At 35.5% G+C, this 12955-nt stretch overlaps 1 long non-coding RNA gene across 2 annotated transcripts; it reads right to left on the bottom strand.

Moving 5' to 3' along the window:
- Window positions 1–3066: 3066 nt before the first annotated feature.
- Window positions 3067–6655, bottom strand: LOC136805734 (uncharacterized). Of its 2 annotated transcripts, none has more exons than XR_010846443.1 (3): window positions 5323–5467; window positions 4972–5062; window positions 3067–3456 (listed from the first exon to the last, which is right to left on the bottom strand). It is a non-coding gene; the product is annotated as an uncharacterized lncRNA (long non-coding RNA). The 2 variants fall into 2 exon arrangements; XR_010846442.1 differs by lacking the exon at window positions 5323–5467 and adding an exon at window positions 6517–6655 and having other exon boundaries at window positions 3068–3456.
- Window positions 6656–12955: the final 6300 nt, after the last annotated feature.

The following is a 12955-nucleotide window of genomic DNA, read 5'->3' as shown; positions in this document are numbered from 1 at the left end:
TTAGCAGGATTTTGGAAGTCCAAAAAAGGTACCCTTAAGGCCCGGGGATACTAGGTTTGCGAGGTGACGGGTATGTCCGAGCCGAAAATCGAAAATCGACCCTTTGAGAGACAAAATTATGGTGATTTTTGGGACCCTTTGAGAGACTTTTCCTAAATTTTGGTCCATTTTTTCCAAATTTTGGTTTTTGGAAATCGTGACCCTTTGAAAAAGAAATTTTAGATTTTCGTAATTTTGGGACCCTTTCAGAGACTAACCATGGACTAACTTTTGAATTTGTACCCCTTTGAGAGACTTTTGAGGAACGATAAAAGGTCCCGGGGGGGGGGTACTACCCTTGTCGACCGACGGGGGTGCTCCGCTGAGGTTCGAAAAATGGACCCTACGTGGGACTCGAAATTTGCGAAAAAAGTGACCCTGAATGGGACTGAAATTCCAAAATTTTCTAAAATTTTCTACTTTTTCCCTAAATTTTCCAAAAATAGGCACCCTACGAGGGACTGATTTTTCTATTTTGGTGTTTTTGCGACCCTACCTGGGACTCGTGGAGGTCAAAAAAGGTACCCTGACCAGCGGAGCATCCCCGTAACCCATCTTGCCTTAGTACCCCCCCGGGTAAAAGGTATCCTTATGGCTCGCACATACCCGGCACCCATTTCGCCTAAGTACCCCCCCCGGGCCTTAAGGGCAGCACATACCGTACCCTCCATTTGCCTACGTACCCCCCCCCCCGGGAAACTTAATATGCGTATGTCATTTTTCTAGCGGAAACACCCTAAAAAAGCTGGGATTTGACCTCTCTCTGTTACTAAAAATAGTCATCTTGACTTACGCATACACGCTTTTTTTTTTATAAGAATACCTTTTATAAGAATATTAGGGTGAAAATTGGCAAAATCGTAAGAATACCCTAAGAATACCCTCCAGGGTGAGTTTTAGTCAATTGATAAGAATAAGACTGTCATTTTTCAGAAAATGGTAAAACAAAAGTGACACAGATAATTTAACAAAAGAGATATTGTACTTTATTTCGTGTGTGTTACGTTTCATGTGAAAATAAACATGGATGAAAGATAAACAAATGCTACCCTAAACTAGTAAATGAAAAATATCAAAGATTCCTTCTCTAGGGTTCTCAATTTCTTGTGGTTCCTGTTAATAAGAATACGTTAAGAATATTTCACCCTCAATTTTGGCAATTTCTTAAGAATACTTGACCCTCAGTCAAGGTACACTATTCTTATAAAAAAAAGCGTGTATCAAGAATATACAAGCGAAAAAGTCAAAGGAGACCATGTAAACAAATCAGAATTTAAAACACTGACCCGTATCTTTTAGAAATTTTTTTAATAATTTGTCTTTATCATTTTTAATAAAGTTGAATTACAACGTTTGTATACTAAAAAATATTTTTTGCAATGACTTTTTTGTTCAAATAAATGAAATACTCTATATTTAAATATTTCAAACTGTAAATCTACAGCCAGTAAAATACCGTTTTAGCATAAAGGTCTAGCGGGACCGCATCAGCGGGGCCGGTGCACATCACCCGTGAGACGCCTACAACCTTTGGGCCCTTAGCCCTTACGTATGCATCACCAAAAACCCGGATTTTTGTACGTTTCTCTTTACACTTTGCCTCTCTAGGTTGTTGAAAATATAAAGCCTTACAAATGTTTTGCGAAGGAAAATCTGAAACGCAGAATAGAAACTCTCTTTGTTAAATCGCCCTACGATTAAAAAAGTTACGATGTATAAATGCTCCTCATATATCGTGCATTTTTCATGAGCTCTTTTATCCATAGGTGAAATCTTATTGGCTCATTTAAGCTTTAGAAATTTGAGTTCTACTAAAAAGTCTTATTTCATCGGGCGAGCTTAGGATTTCTTTTGATACAATTTATAAAAGAAATCAAAAGACTTTAAACGACCAATTACCGACACGATCAACTCTTGTTTTTCTTTATACATCTATGCTTAAACATAAATTTTATACCTAAATACCAAAATCAATTTTTTGACTATGGTCAGAGCCCTTAAAATGGTTTTCGTAGGACACCCCTTAGATCAGATCCGATCTTGAAATATTTCATTTTTAAGGTGGGCAAATATGCTCAAAAACTGCTGACTGAAATACCAATATATAAACCAAAATATCTCCAGATCTAGTCATTGAAAGCTGACAAACCATATTATTTTTGGATACTACTAATTCAGGGCTATCCAGCCGTGAGAATGATTTTTTTCTGAAAATCCCTCTAGGAAAATACTGACGTCATCGGAAACGCTCAATACGTCGATTTTTCGCTTAAAAATATACCATTTCACGGAACCAGGTGGTTGAAACCATATTTTCTTTATCTACTTCTCAGGCTGAATCCTCAGATATTTGATTTTTAGACTGTGAAAAAACCGTTAGTAAAGAAGGACCCTTGAAATAAAAATCGATTCACTTGAAAACTGCAGGAGATTTGACTTCCTATTAGGGGCATAATATCAAAAATTTGCCTTGATCTAAGGGGTGCCCTACGAAGTGACACAGAGCACTACCTTGGCCGCTGGTCTAAAGTCTTAGCTTTGTCAATATTGAGCTTGTAATGATGATATATAAATTAACACCTGGTGAATAAAAGTATCCCAAAAGATGTTTTGTGCATCAAAATTATTCTTGTAAAACAGTTCGAATTGAATAAAACAGGCCAAAAACTAGAATTTCTTTTCTTCAAGTTTTAAAACTTTAGATGCCATTTCTAATCAAAACTTATTGGGAGAAGAATTTATAAAACAAACACCCAACAGACGCTTTTGATAGATACAATCTGCTTTAAAAATATCAACCATGGCTTACTATGACCACGGCAATACACACCTGTGTCACAAACCTAAAAATTTGACTTAAAATTTGTCCGCTTTTAAAAATCCCTAAATTTCAACCACTTTGAGATATTAATCCATAAAATTATTCCAATTGAAAACTGAATGGGGCTTTGAGACAGGGAAGCTTCGAGTTATGTACTTTTAATAAGAAAAAGCTCGTCTTGAACGTGCACTTTCTGCTTTAAGGAGGTTTTTCAAATGAAAAATTCTTTGCAAGTGGTCTAAAAAAGCTATAGAAGTAAGCGCAATACATAGTGGCGGATCTGAGGGGGATTCAAAATTTATGACGGAGACTTTATTTATTTCCTTACAAGTATAAAATAAGCACAAGCATTGTGGCGTCGTTGATGTATCCTGCATCAATCTTCAGTGACGATCATCTGCATCAAAATCAACTATGGTTAACTGAGCTCTACATTCTTTCTGCTATGCAATGCTAATCCGCACCATTTTCCCAAAAGACCACAGAAGAGATTCCACAGGTTGTACCATACGTTTCGCTTGGAAGTCTAACAAGAAAAAACGTTTAAAATGCTTCCAGAGTATTTGAATATCGCCGTGGTTTGATGAACAGATTTCCTGAAAAAAAACGAGAGAATAAATCGGTTTTTAAAATAATTAACATAGACAATCAAAGCTGAACAATCTTTAAAACTTAAAACAATGACATAGGGCGCGTTCACACTGGAAAGTTTACTTAATTAAATCTATCAAAGTTAAACAAAGAGATTTATGATGGATGAATACACTGGTTTATTACAGTTCTTTGTAGGTTCACGAGATCTATTATAACACGGTAATTGATTTTGCTTAAGGCTTCTCATTGGTTGATTTTTTATTGAGAGTTTCGATTTCACCTGTGATTGGTTGATATTGGTATCCATACATCAATTGAAATCCGCAAACATATTTGTTCTAATGGTTTTACTCAATAACTGCATTCATCTTACACATCAACAACACCGTTTACACTATTTCTAATTTTTTCCTCAGTTCATTCGTTTTTGAAATCGTAAAACTTTTTGTTAACTGCACGCATTCTTTGTTTATGCTTCCTTAATAAAATCTTTTGTTTTAAGGGAAGCCTCTACACTACCCTTAAGACAATAGAGCTTACGACTCTTAATTAAGGAAGATCGATTAAAAATTACAATACTACGCGTTCGACTCTTTGTTAAATGCACGTTCTGTATTATAGTCAACAAAAGATTCTCCTAGCTACATTTTTATTAAGGAAGGTCTGTAGTGTGAACACGACCATAGACACCCCTGTTTCACAGCCCCGGTGGAACTTTTCTTCTCAGTGGAGATAATTCCTACTCCTATTAAAATCCCAATGGGGATAGAAGTTCCTTTGTTTCAAGGTTAGCAAATTCAGTGGCAATGATTTCGAAATGCAATTTTTAAACGTTGAATTTCGAAGGGATGAAACAAAAGTTAATTTCCAAGTAGGGCTGAAAGGTATTTAAAGGGATTCCAGCACAGAAAATCAAAATTTGTCAGGGCATAGCTATTATGAAAAGCATTTGGAAAATTCAAGTTAAAGTTGTCAACAGCGATTCTATCCCAAGTTATTGACATCTAAAGTTCCAAATTCAAGACATCTGCACTTTGTGGAAGCCATACAAAAATGAAAAAATTTGAATTTGGAAAACTTCTGTTCATACCAGCTAGTCATCATACTAAAATAATTGAGAGCAGACTAGAAGGATACCCGAAGTTGAACTAAATGATTTTTGTATGATTGACCACATTTAGAGGTTTTGTATACCATAAAAAGTCATTTAATTTTTTATCCAATTCTCTAATCTTTACCTAGTATGGATAAAGGATACCATAGAGTTTGAAATTAAACTTTGAAATTATTATTTCAATATGGCTTCCACAGAGTGCAGATGTCTTGAATTTGGAACTTCTGATGTCAATATCTTAGGATAGAATCATTGTTGACAACTTTGACTTTAATTTTTTAAACGATTTTCATTATAGCTATTCATGGATTTTTTATGCAGGAATCTCTTTAACCAAACGTCCATCAGAATATCATTAATTGGTCCCGAAAAAACAGATAGATCCAGGGGTATATAAACTTACAGTATATCGTAATCTGTTGTTGAAGCAGCAATCTTCAAAGCTCTCTATGGCGCCAATACAATGATTCTCCGTTCGTCAAGGATGAATGATTCTGGAAAATAAAAATAAAGAGCTATAAGAAAAGATATAAAATCAAAAAAAAATTGTGTAAGGATTTATTTCGAAAAAGTTTTCAAATTTCAAGCATGATACAGGACATACAGAGTAGTAAGAACATTTCAAGGCCTTGCAGAATCTAAAATATATCTTGGGAGCATGTACAAAAATACTCCCATATTGGTGAAAGTAAAAACATATCGAGAATACTTTCGGGGTTGAAAATTTTAAATTAAAAACATCCAAAGGCCTTACAACATATCCACAATAAACCTGAAATTGACATTTCAAGAAAACTTGAACAAGAATTCATAAAAAATCACAACCAAAACAAACGATTCCGACAATCCGACCAGAAATCCTTTCTCTCAAATCTTTTTAACCATTGAGTTTAAAGCCCGAAGGGCTAGAGGTCAATCTCTGACCTTTCTCAGGCAAGAAAAAGTGAAGCCTTAAAAAATGCGCCGTATTTTTGACGACAGATTGAATCTAGCAATCCCTTTGTTTACGATTGATATTTTTTTCGAAAATTAGCGGTAAATTTTAGTTTCAATCTGTCATTTGTGTAAAAACCAGGCGAGCCGCTCAAGGCCACGCAACTTTGGTAGGATTTGTTGGCTTCAAATCCTACCAAGGAGATTGACTTCTAGCCCTTCGGGCTTATACTTCATTGTTTTTAACTGTCTGACCATTTGCTTAATTCGGTACAAACCTGAAAATGTGCAGTTCCATCATAAATAAAAACAGAAATGCAATAAAACTGTTACTCGATGTCACTGCTCAGAAATGACAATTAATTCTTTCAAAGAGAGTTGCAATGAAAATTTGAAACAAAAGATAAATGTTTTAGAAGTGAGAAGACAATCTTCATTGTTAATTACTTTAATCCCTATAATGGTTCATTCGTGTGTAATGCCAACCAGGAACCATTAAGTTTGTATTTTCAAGGTCAACAAAAAATATATATATAAACTTCAAAACACACAGAATATCATTCTTTAAGTGTATACATCATATAACTCATATAATTCTCCGATCAACATTCACGGTACTGAAAAATCTAACTTCACAAAATACTCAATTTATGTACAGCCACAGCATCACAATGCAACACATTATCTTGCCATTACAAGCTATAATTTTGACTACCTGACAGAGAATTAATTGAACAATGTTTCTAAAACTGCCGTATACAAAGCAATTAAAATTTCCTAAGGAATGTGTTTCACGAGACAATTTTTCTTAATGTATGAGAAAGACACGATTTCTCAAGTAAACAACAAGATTCAAGAGCGAAAATCAAAACACTGAAATTAAAGTCGCAGATTGCCTTGTTGTGAGAAAAACGATCTCTTAAATATAGCAAAATCTACAGCTTAAAAACATTAAAATAGCCTTTTAAACTTTTCAAAACTGTAAAACCACCAGATTGAAACAAGAAAGGCATACCATAAAACCCAGACAACACATTGTGGTCCTCTACCATCTGTCTTTCTTTTCGTACGTTTGGCCATGTTATGACAGGTGAAATTAATTTAAAAAAATCAGTCAAAATTTTGAGTCTCCCGAACCACCGTCCTTCACCACGACAAGAAGCAAATAGCCCTGTTGAATGTACTAGGTTGCTTTTAAGGAGACCTCGCACTCTTGATTCTGATTGGTCAGAAATGCATTCAGTGAGTCGAGAGATGTCATAGAGATAGCGATCAAACTAATTTCGACGGATGCCTTTTCACGTTACGAAGCCCGTTTCTATGGTTTTTATCGTTACACTAGATGCATTTCAGAAACAAGGGTGTGAGTTCGTATATAACCAGCGGCGCGACGAGATCATATTTGAAACTGGTCGCGATGGAGCATGGTTCGACAGAAACTTGTTATGGAAATCAAATTGAACTCAAATTTTTCAAAATTCACAGAAATTTAATAGAGTTTTGTACAACACGACTCAGAGTGCAAGAAAAGACTTTCCAAAGAAGAAGAAGAAGACGCTGAATACACCACGTAACTGGTCGCTTTAAAAAGTGAGTTGTCATATTTTTGTATGTAAACCATTTGTAAGGTTTCCTTCTGTTTTGTCCGTTAACAGTCTTTTAAAATATGATGTAGAGGTGTCTTTTTGAAATTTTGACACATCTTAAGTAGAATTTAGTTTTATCAACCTAGCAGATTCAATTCTTATATACTTGTTCAAACCTTAGTCGAGAGGGTGCTAAACCAATTTTGTACTCGAAATTGTCGTAACAATGAATTATTTCCATAAATGACTTTAAATTTTTGTTATATCTTAACACACTTACTAATTTGAATATTTCTTCTTGTTTCTTCAGGTGCCAGGACCATTCTACCGACGAAATATCATGCTGTCTAGCTGTCTATCCCCCAAGTTTTATGGTTTTTGCAGTGTTCATTCTATTTCGGATATGATTTCGAGTCACCAAGACTCGCCTAAACATTTCCTTCCCGTCTAGCACCTTAATGGCATCGCACTTTGCGCATTAAGGCATTCTTTGGTTGAAAGCAGTATTAGACTGTGGGTTTGACCTTAGAATTACCCAGCTGAGATCAGTCTCTTGTCACTTCAGTCGAGGAAACATACTAGCAAAGCTATAACGGCGTACGGTGGCAATACTTGTCTCGGGCCCTCCCTCTTACTGAACGTTCTCAGGGAGAGTTGATATTTTATCTTGAGACAATGACGGTTTGATATTGACGCGGCATTACCCGTTTAAGTTGGTTGAAACGTCAGAATCTCTTGATAACGTACTAACTCTCTCGCCCATGGTTTGAAAAATTTTCGCGTTCAGTAATTTAAGGTTTTTGAGAGACATATAGCTAGACAGCCGGCAGCAAAGAACGAAAAGACAGGGCTGAAGATAACAGGTAAGTGAATTCGAAATGCTATAATATTTTTACATGCTGGACTTTAGACACGAGAAAGGTAAAACTATTTGTGACAGAGTATCACAAACAACTTATCAAAATGAAAAAAACAACAACAAAAACAAGTTTATATGGTTTTGATACTACTTGTAATTTTTTAATGAGGGTCTTGCTTTGTACGCATTTTTCGATTTCAAATTACAAGTTCTTCAAATTGTATAAAAACAAAACGTACTTTCAGCAGAGATTTGGGAAAAGAGGATAAGAATTGCGCTATTCAGCTATAGAAATATAGGCTAGGGAACCTTTTGTTCTATTGAAATATCTGCGCCCGATCGATTGTTTTAGTTCTGAACCAATCGGAGCGCTTGATTATACTATGCGCACAAGACTAGAAGTACAAACAAAAAATGGCAGCCGTGGTTGATATCGAAAGTGAAATAAAAATATTTGTAATATCGGGGATTTTGGTATTTTTTATAAGCACTTTTCATTTTGGACATGGCGGATACAGTGTAGGTCGAACCAAAAAGTTTCAGTTTTAGCCAAAATACTTTCCTCAAGGAATGCTCGAACCAATGTCACAGATTATATTGTAGAAATAGAAATAATTACTAGTAAAGAATTTAAAATTCATTGCATTCAAGCACAAAACGAAGCTGGTAAAACTAATATAGTTTTTCATTACTTCTCGGGCTAAAGTGTTTTGACAACCATATAAAAAGAGCTAGCTTGGTTGAATATTAAAACAATGAAGGAGAAGGGAAGGAAAGGAAAAAAAACAGGACTAAAACAATGACAATTCATGATATCAATGACAAGAAATCAAAAATATCATGAATTTTTTTGTAAGAACTTTTTGAAGTTTACACAACAAAGCGAAAAATAATAGCAATATAATACAAAACAGTAGCATACATTAAAAACAAAAATTATATAAAAATCTTTATTTGGTCGCGTTTGTTGTAATAACAAAAAAAAAAATAATAATAAACTGGTTAAATTTCTGGATTAATTTCTTGATTCTTGTTATGTCAATTTTATTTGTCTTATTGCTTCCAAAAAGTTACTTAAATAATTGCAAGAAAATTAATTACAATAAAAAAACTTTGACTTGATCCTTCCTCACTAAAAGCACCTTGGAAAATAAACATATATTGTGAAACAGTATATGAAAAATCGGTCACTCTTGGATTTAGGGGGGGGGGCTCACTAATTCCAATAGAGGTGTGATTCTAAGATAAAAAGCAATTTACCCTTTCAAATAAAATTTTAGAGAAAAAAAGTATGAATATAACCAGACTTTTCATCAATGCTCAAGAAAAGAGTATTTCATAAGATGAATAATTATATAATGTGATTTATGAAAATAGTCCAGTGTCCACTTCCAATTCCAAACTGGAATTTCTATTTAAAGCATTTTTTATATCAATTATCTTGTAATTGTAGTCTAGCCCCATTCTGGTGTCTTGTTTGGGACTATTTGCGTAATCAAGCAGGAAATCCTGGTGAAACAGGGATAAAAAGACCTTAATCCAACTGCAAACAAACCATGACATCAGATTCCATTGTTGTTTCCTTTGAGTTTAAACATGCTTTTCACCTGTCCATCTTATTAGCAGAATTTGTTGGTGTTTGCAAAGATATTGAACCTTGTACGTGAGAAATTCAGACAAATTTTAAGCCAATTCTCATTGTATACCAACCACGTGAAGGTACAAAATAATTCATGGATCTAGGTTACTGGGGCAGTATGATGGTAACTAACCTGAAAGTATATAATAATGAAAATGGGAATTAGGATTTTTGCAGCAAGCTCTCATGAACAAATACAGAACACAAACAACAAATCTTAATTCCACCGACCACAGACAAAAACGGGTTGGTCTAAAAAGCAGGGTAGCCAATTGGGGTAGCCAATTGGGCTAGGTTGTGGGGTACCCAAATATTTTACAGACCAGAATAGAAGTACCGAAAATGAATGCATAGAACCACATTTTACTGACCAGGGAACATGAATCTGATTGATACTTAGATCCGGGGGGGGTACTTAGGCAAAATGGGTGCCGGGTATGTGCGAGCCATAAGGGTACCTTTTCTCATTCCTCAAAAGTCTCTCAAAGGGGTACAAATTCAAAAGTTAGTCTCTGAAAGGGTCCCAAAATCTCGAAAATCAAAAATTTATCTCTCAAAGGGTCACGATTTCCAAACATTTTGACCAAAATTTGGTGAAAACCAAACCAAAATTTGGAAAAAATGGACCAAAATTTAGGAAAAAGTCTCTCAAAGGGTCTCAAAATCTCCAAAATTTTGTCTCTCAAAGGGTCGATTTTCGATTTTCGGCTTGGACATACCCGTCACCTTGCAAACCTAGTACCCCCCCGGACTTAGATTGATCATGTATGATTCCAAAGATAAACAAAGATATAAATTACCACGTGTTAATGATGCACGAGGAGTAAGAAATAGAGCTTCATTATAATAGAGCTATTTCAAAAGACCTTTTGTACCTATTATAAGCTGCCATATTTAAAAAATTTGAAAGGAATTAATTGTTTGAAACATCTAAACATGATTTAAATTAAACGATAGATTCAATAACAAAGGATTGTTAAGATATGACAAGATTAGAGATCATATGGCCCAAAGGCGATTCCAAAGCTATTATCATCGAATTACAGCTTCACGGAAATAACAATTAATAAAAACATGAATCAAATCTAAATCTAAAATATTAAAAACTGTTTTGTATATATTTTTTATTCGGGTCTGTAAATTTTCAAACGAAGCCAAGAAGGAAGACAAAATGGCGCCAGGTCTCTTGAGAAGTAACAAAGTTCAGTACCTTTGGAAAAAAGGCTATTGTGGCTGAAGTTCGAAAGGAATCTTCAATTTTATTACATGGAATCATTAACAAGATGTTGTAATAGTTATTTCCACATGAAAACAGGTTTCAGATTTCAAAGTTTAGGCAAAAAGAGGTACCCCATAACCTAGCCCAATTGGCTACCCTGCTTTTTAGACCAACCCGACAAAAACCGGTGAAATAAATGTTATATAACTGGAAAATCTATTAACCGGTCAGAGCCAATCTATTAACCGGTCAGAGCCAATCTATTAACCGGTCAGAGCCAATCTATTAACCGGTCAGAGCCAATCTATTAACCGGTCAGAGCCAATCTATTAACCGGTCAGAGCCAATCTATTAACCGGTCAGCCAATCTATTAAACCGGTCAGAGCCAATCTATTAACCGGTCAGAGCTAATCTATTAACCGGTCAGAGCCAATCTAAACCGGTCAGAGCCAATCTAAACCGGTCAGAGCCAATCTAAACCGGTCAGAGCCAATCTATTAACCGGTCAGAGCTAATCTATCCAGATCTATTAACCGGTCAGAGCCAATCTAAACCGGTCAGAGCCAATCTACTAACCGGTCAGAGCCAATCTACTAACCGGTCAGAGCCAATCTATTAACCGGTCAGAGCCAATCTAAACCGGACAGAGCCAATCTACTAACCGGTCAGAGCCAAACCGGTCAGAGTCATAGTTTCATAAAATTACATATAAGTATTAATATTAAAACTTTGGTTGCAATTTTCTGTTACATACAAAAACTTGAAATTTCAACCCCAAAAAAATGTTTTTCCTCAGTAGGAGCTAAAAAGTCATCAACATCAAGGATAATTTAGCGTACTTACCAAATCTAAAATCCATTGTCCATTGCCATCAAGCAAGTTTTGCTAGGATAACATTATTTTTTCATCTAAACTGTAGGAAAAAAAAAACAACATTTTTAGTCGATTTTGCCCATCTGCCCATCTTCAATCAAAATGCTAAGAAAGTTTGAAGATTTGCCATGTAAAACTAAGCTATAGGTTGTCATTTAATCAACCTTACTGCTACCCATAAAAATTATGTTTGCAACACAAAAAAAATTAATTTTATTCAACTTAACAAACAAAAAATACACTTTTTAATATAATTTTTCAGCTATCTTTGAAGGATGTGCCAAAAAGATCTAGAAGGTGCCAATAAAAACCAAAGCTAGGCTAGTCACCTACAACCTTTTTCCACTTTATTTTGACTCTGAAAGACTTTCCAGTAAGGCAAACTAGCTAAAAATAAAAAGGTCCCATTTCACATCCAATTTTAGCATGCCTGCTTCCGCCATCTTTTTCTCAAAAAATAAAGCATGCAACAGCAGATTTTTTTGTCAGTGGAAACCCCAAAAGATCGTTATTAGCTTTTCAGTTGTTTATATCAGTAGGAAACCCCTCCAAAGGAGTAAATTCAGACAGTTTTTCTTGAACTGTTATAATACTGCACATAACGCCATTTTTTTCGCAGTACCTTCTTGGCCAAGTTGTTCTAGCCTAGCGACATCAGACGACGCCGAATTCAATGGTCAACAATGAGAAAACAGCGAGCGGCAGCGGCGATTCTTATCCTCTTTTCCCAAATCTCTGCTTTCAGGTAAAGGTAACCTGAGATCAGATTGTGGTTGTTTTCTGCACACCACGCTGAAGCTCTAAAGGGATGTGTGAAAACAATACAATCTGACGAATATGCAATCTCGAAATCGTAAGGACCGTGCATCGCCACGGGTAGATTGGGAACTAACAAAATGGTAGCTGAATTGCGTAATATTTCGTGGAAATAATCATGTGCGGAATTTCTGAGAACTGAAAATGGAAGTAACATGGCGGTAGGGTTTGTGGTTTGGTCGGTGCTTTATTTTTTATCGAAAGTATTTGTAAGTATGATTTGATTTTGAGAAACCCTCTGTATATTGACTAGCCGTATTGTATAAGGGTTGCGAAGCGATCCAGACTCCACCTCAATTCGCAAGTTGCTAGCAAAATAAGAGACACTCTATAAAGCCGCTATAATAAAGCCGCTATAGAGAGACAGGGTCGTAAGAGCCTTAATGCCCCAAACACACCACATAATCCACAGCGGCACACCACCCGACGCCGCGCCCGCCACGCATCGCTCTTTTTTTTCC

This window comes from Clytia hemisphaerica, unplaced genomic scaffold (genome assembly GCF_902728285.1).
Source record: "Clytia hemisphaerica strain Z4C2 unplaced genomic scaffold, Clytia hemisphaerica genome assembly, whole genome shotgun sequence".
In the NCBI taxonomy this organism is placed as follows: Eukaryota; Metazoa; Cnidaria; class Hydrozoa; order Leptothecata; family Clytiidae; genus Clytia; species Clytia hemisphaerica.
The sequence above is the reverse complement of the archived record's forward strand: the minus strand, read 5'-3'. Positions and strand labels throughout refer to the sequence as shown.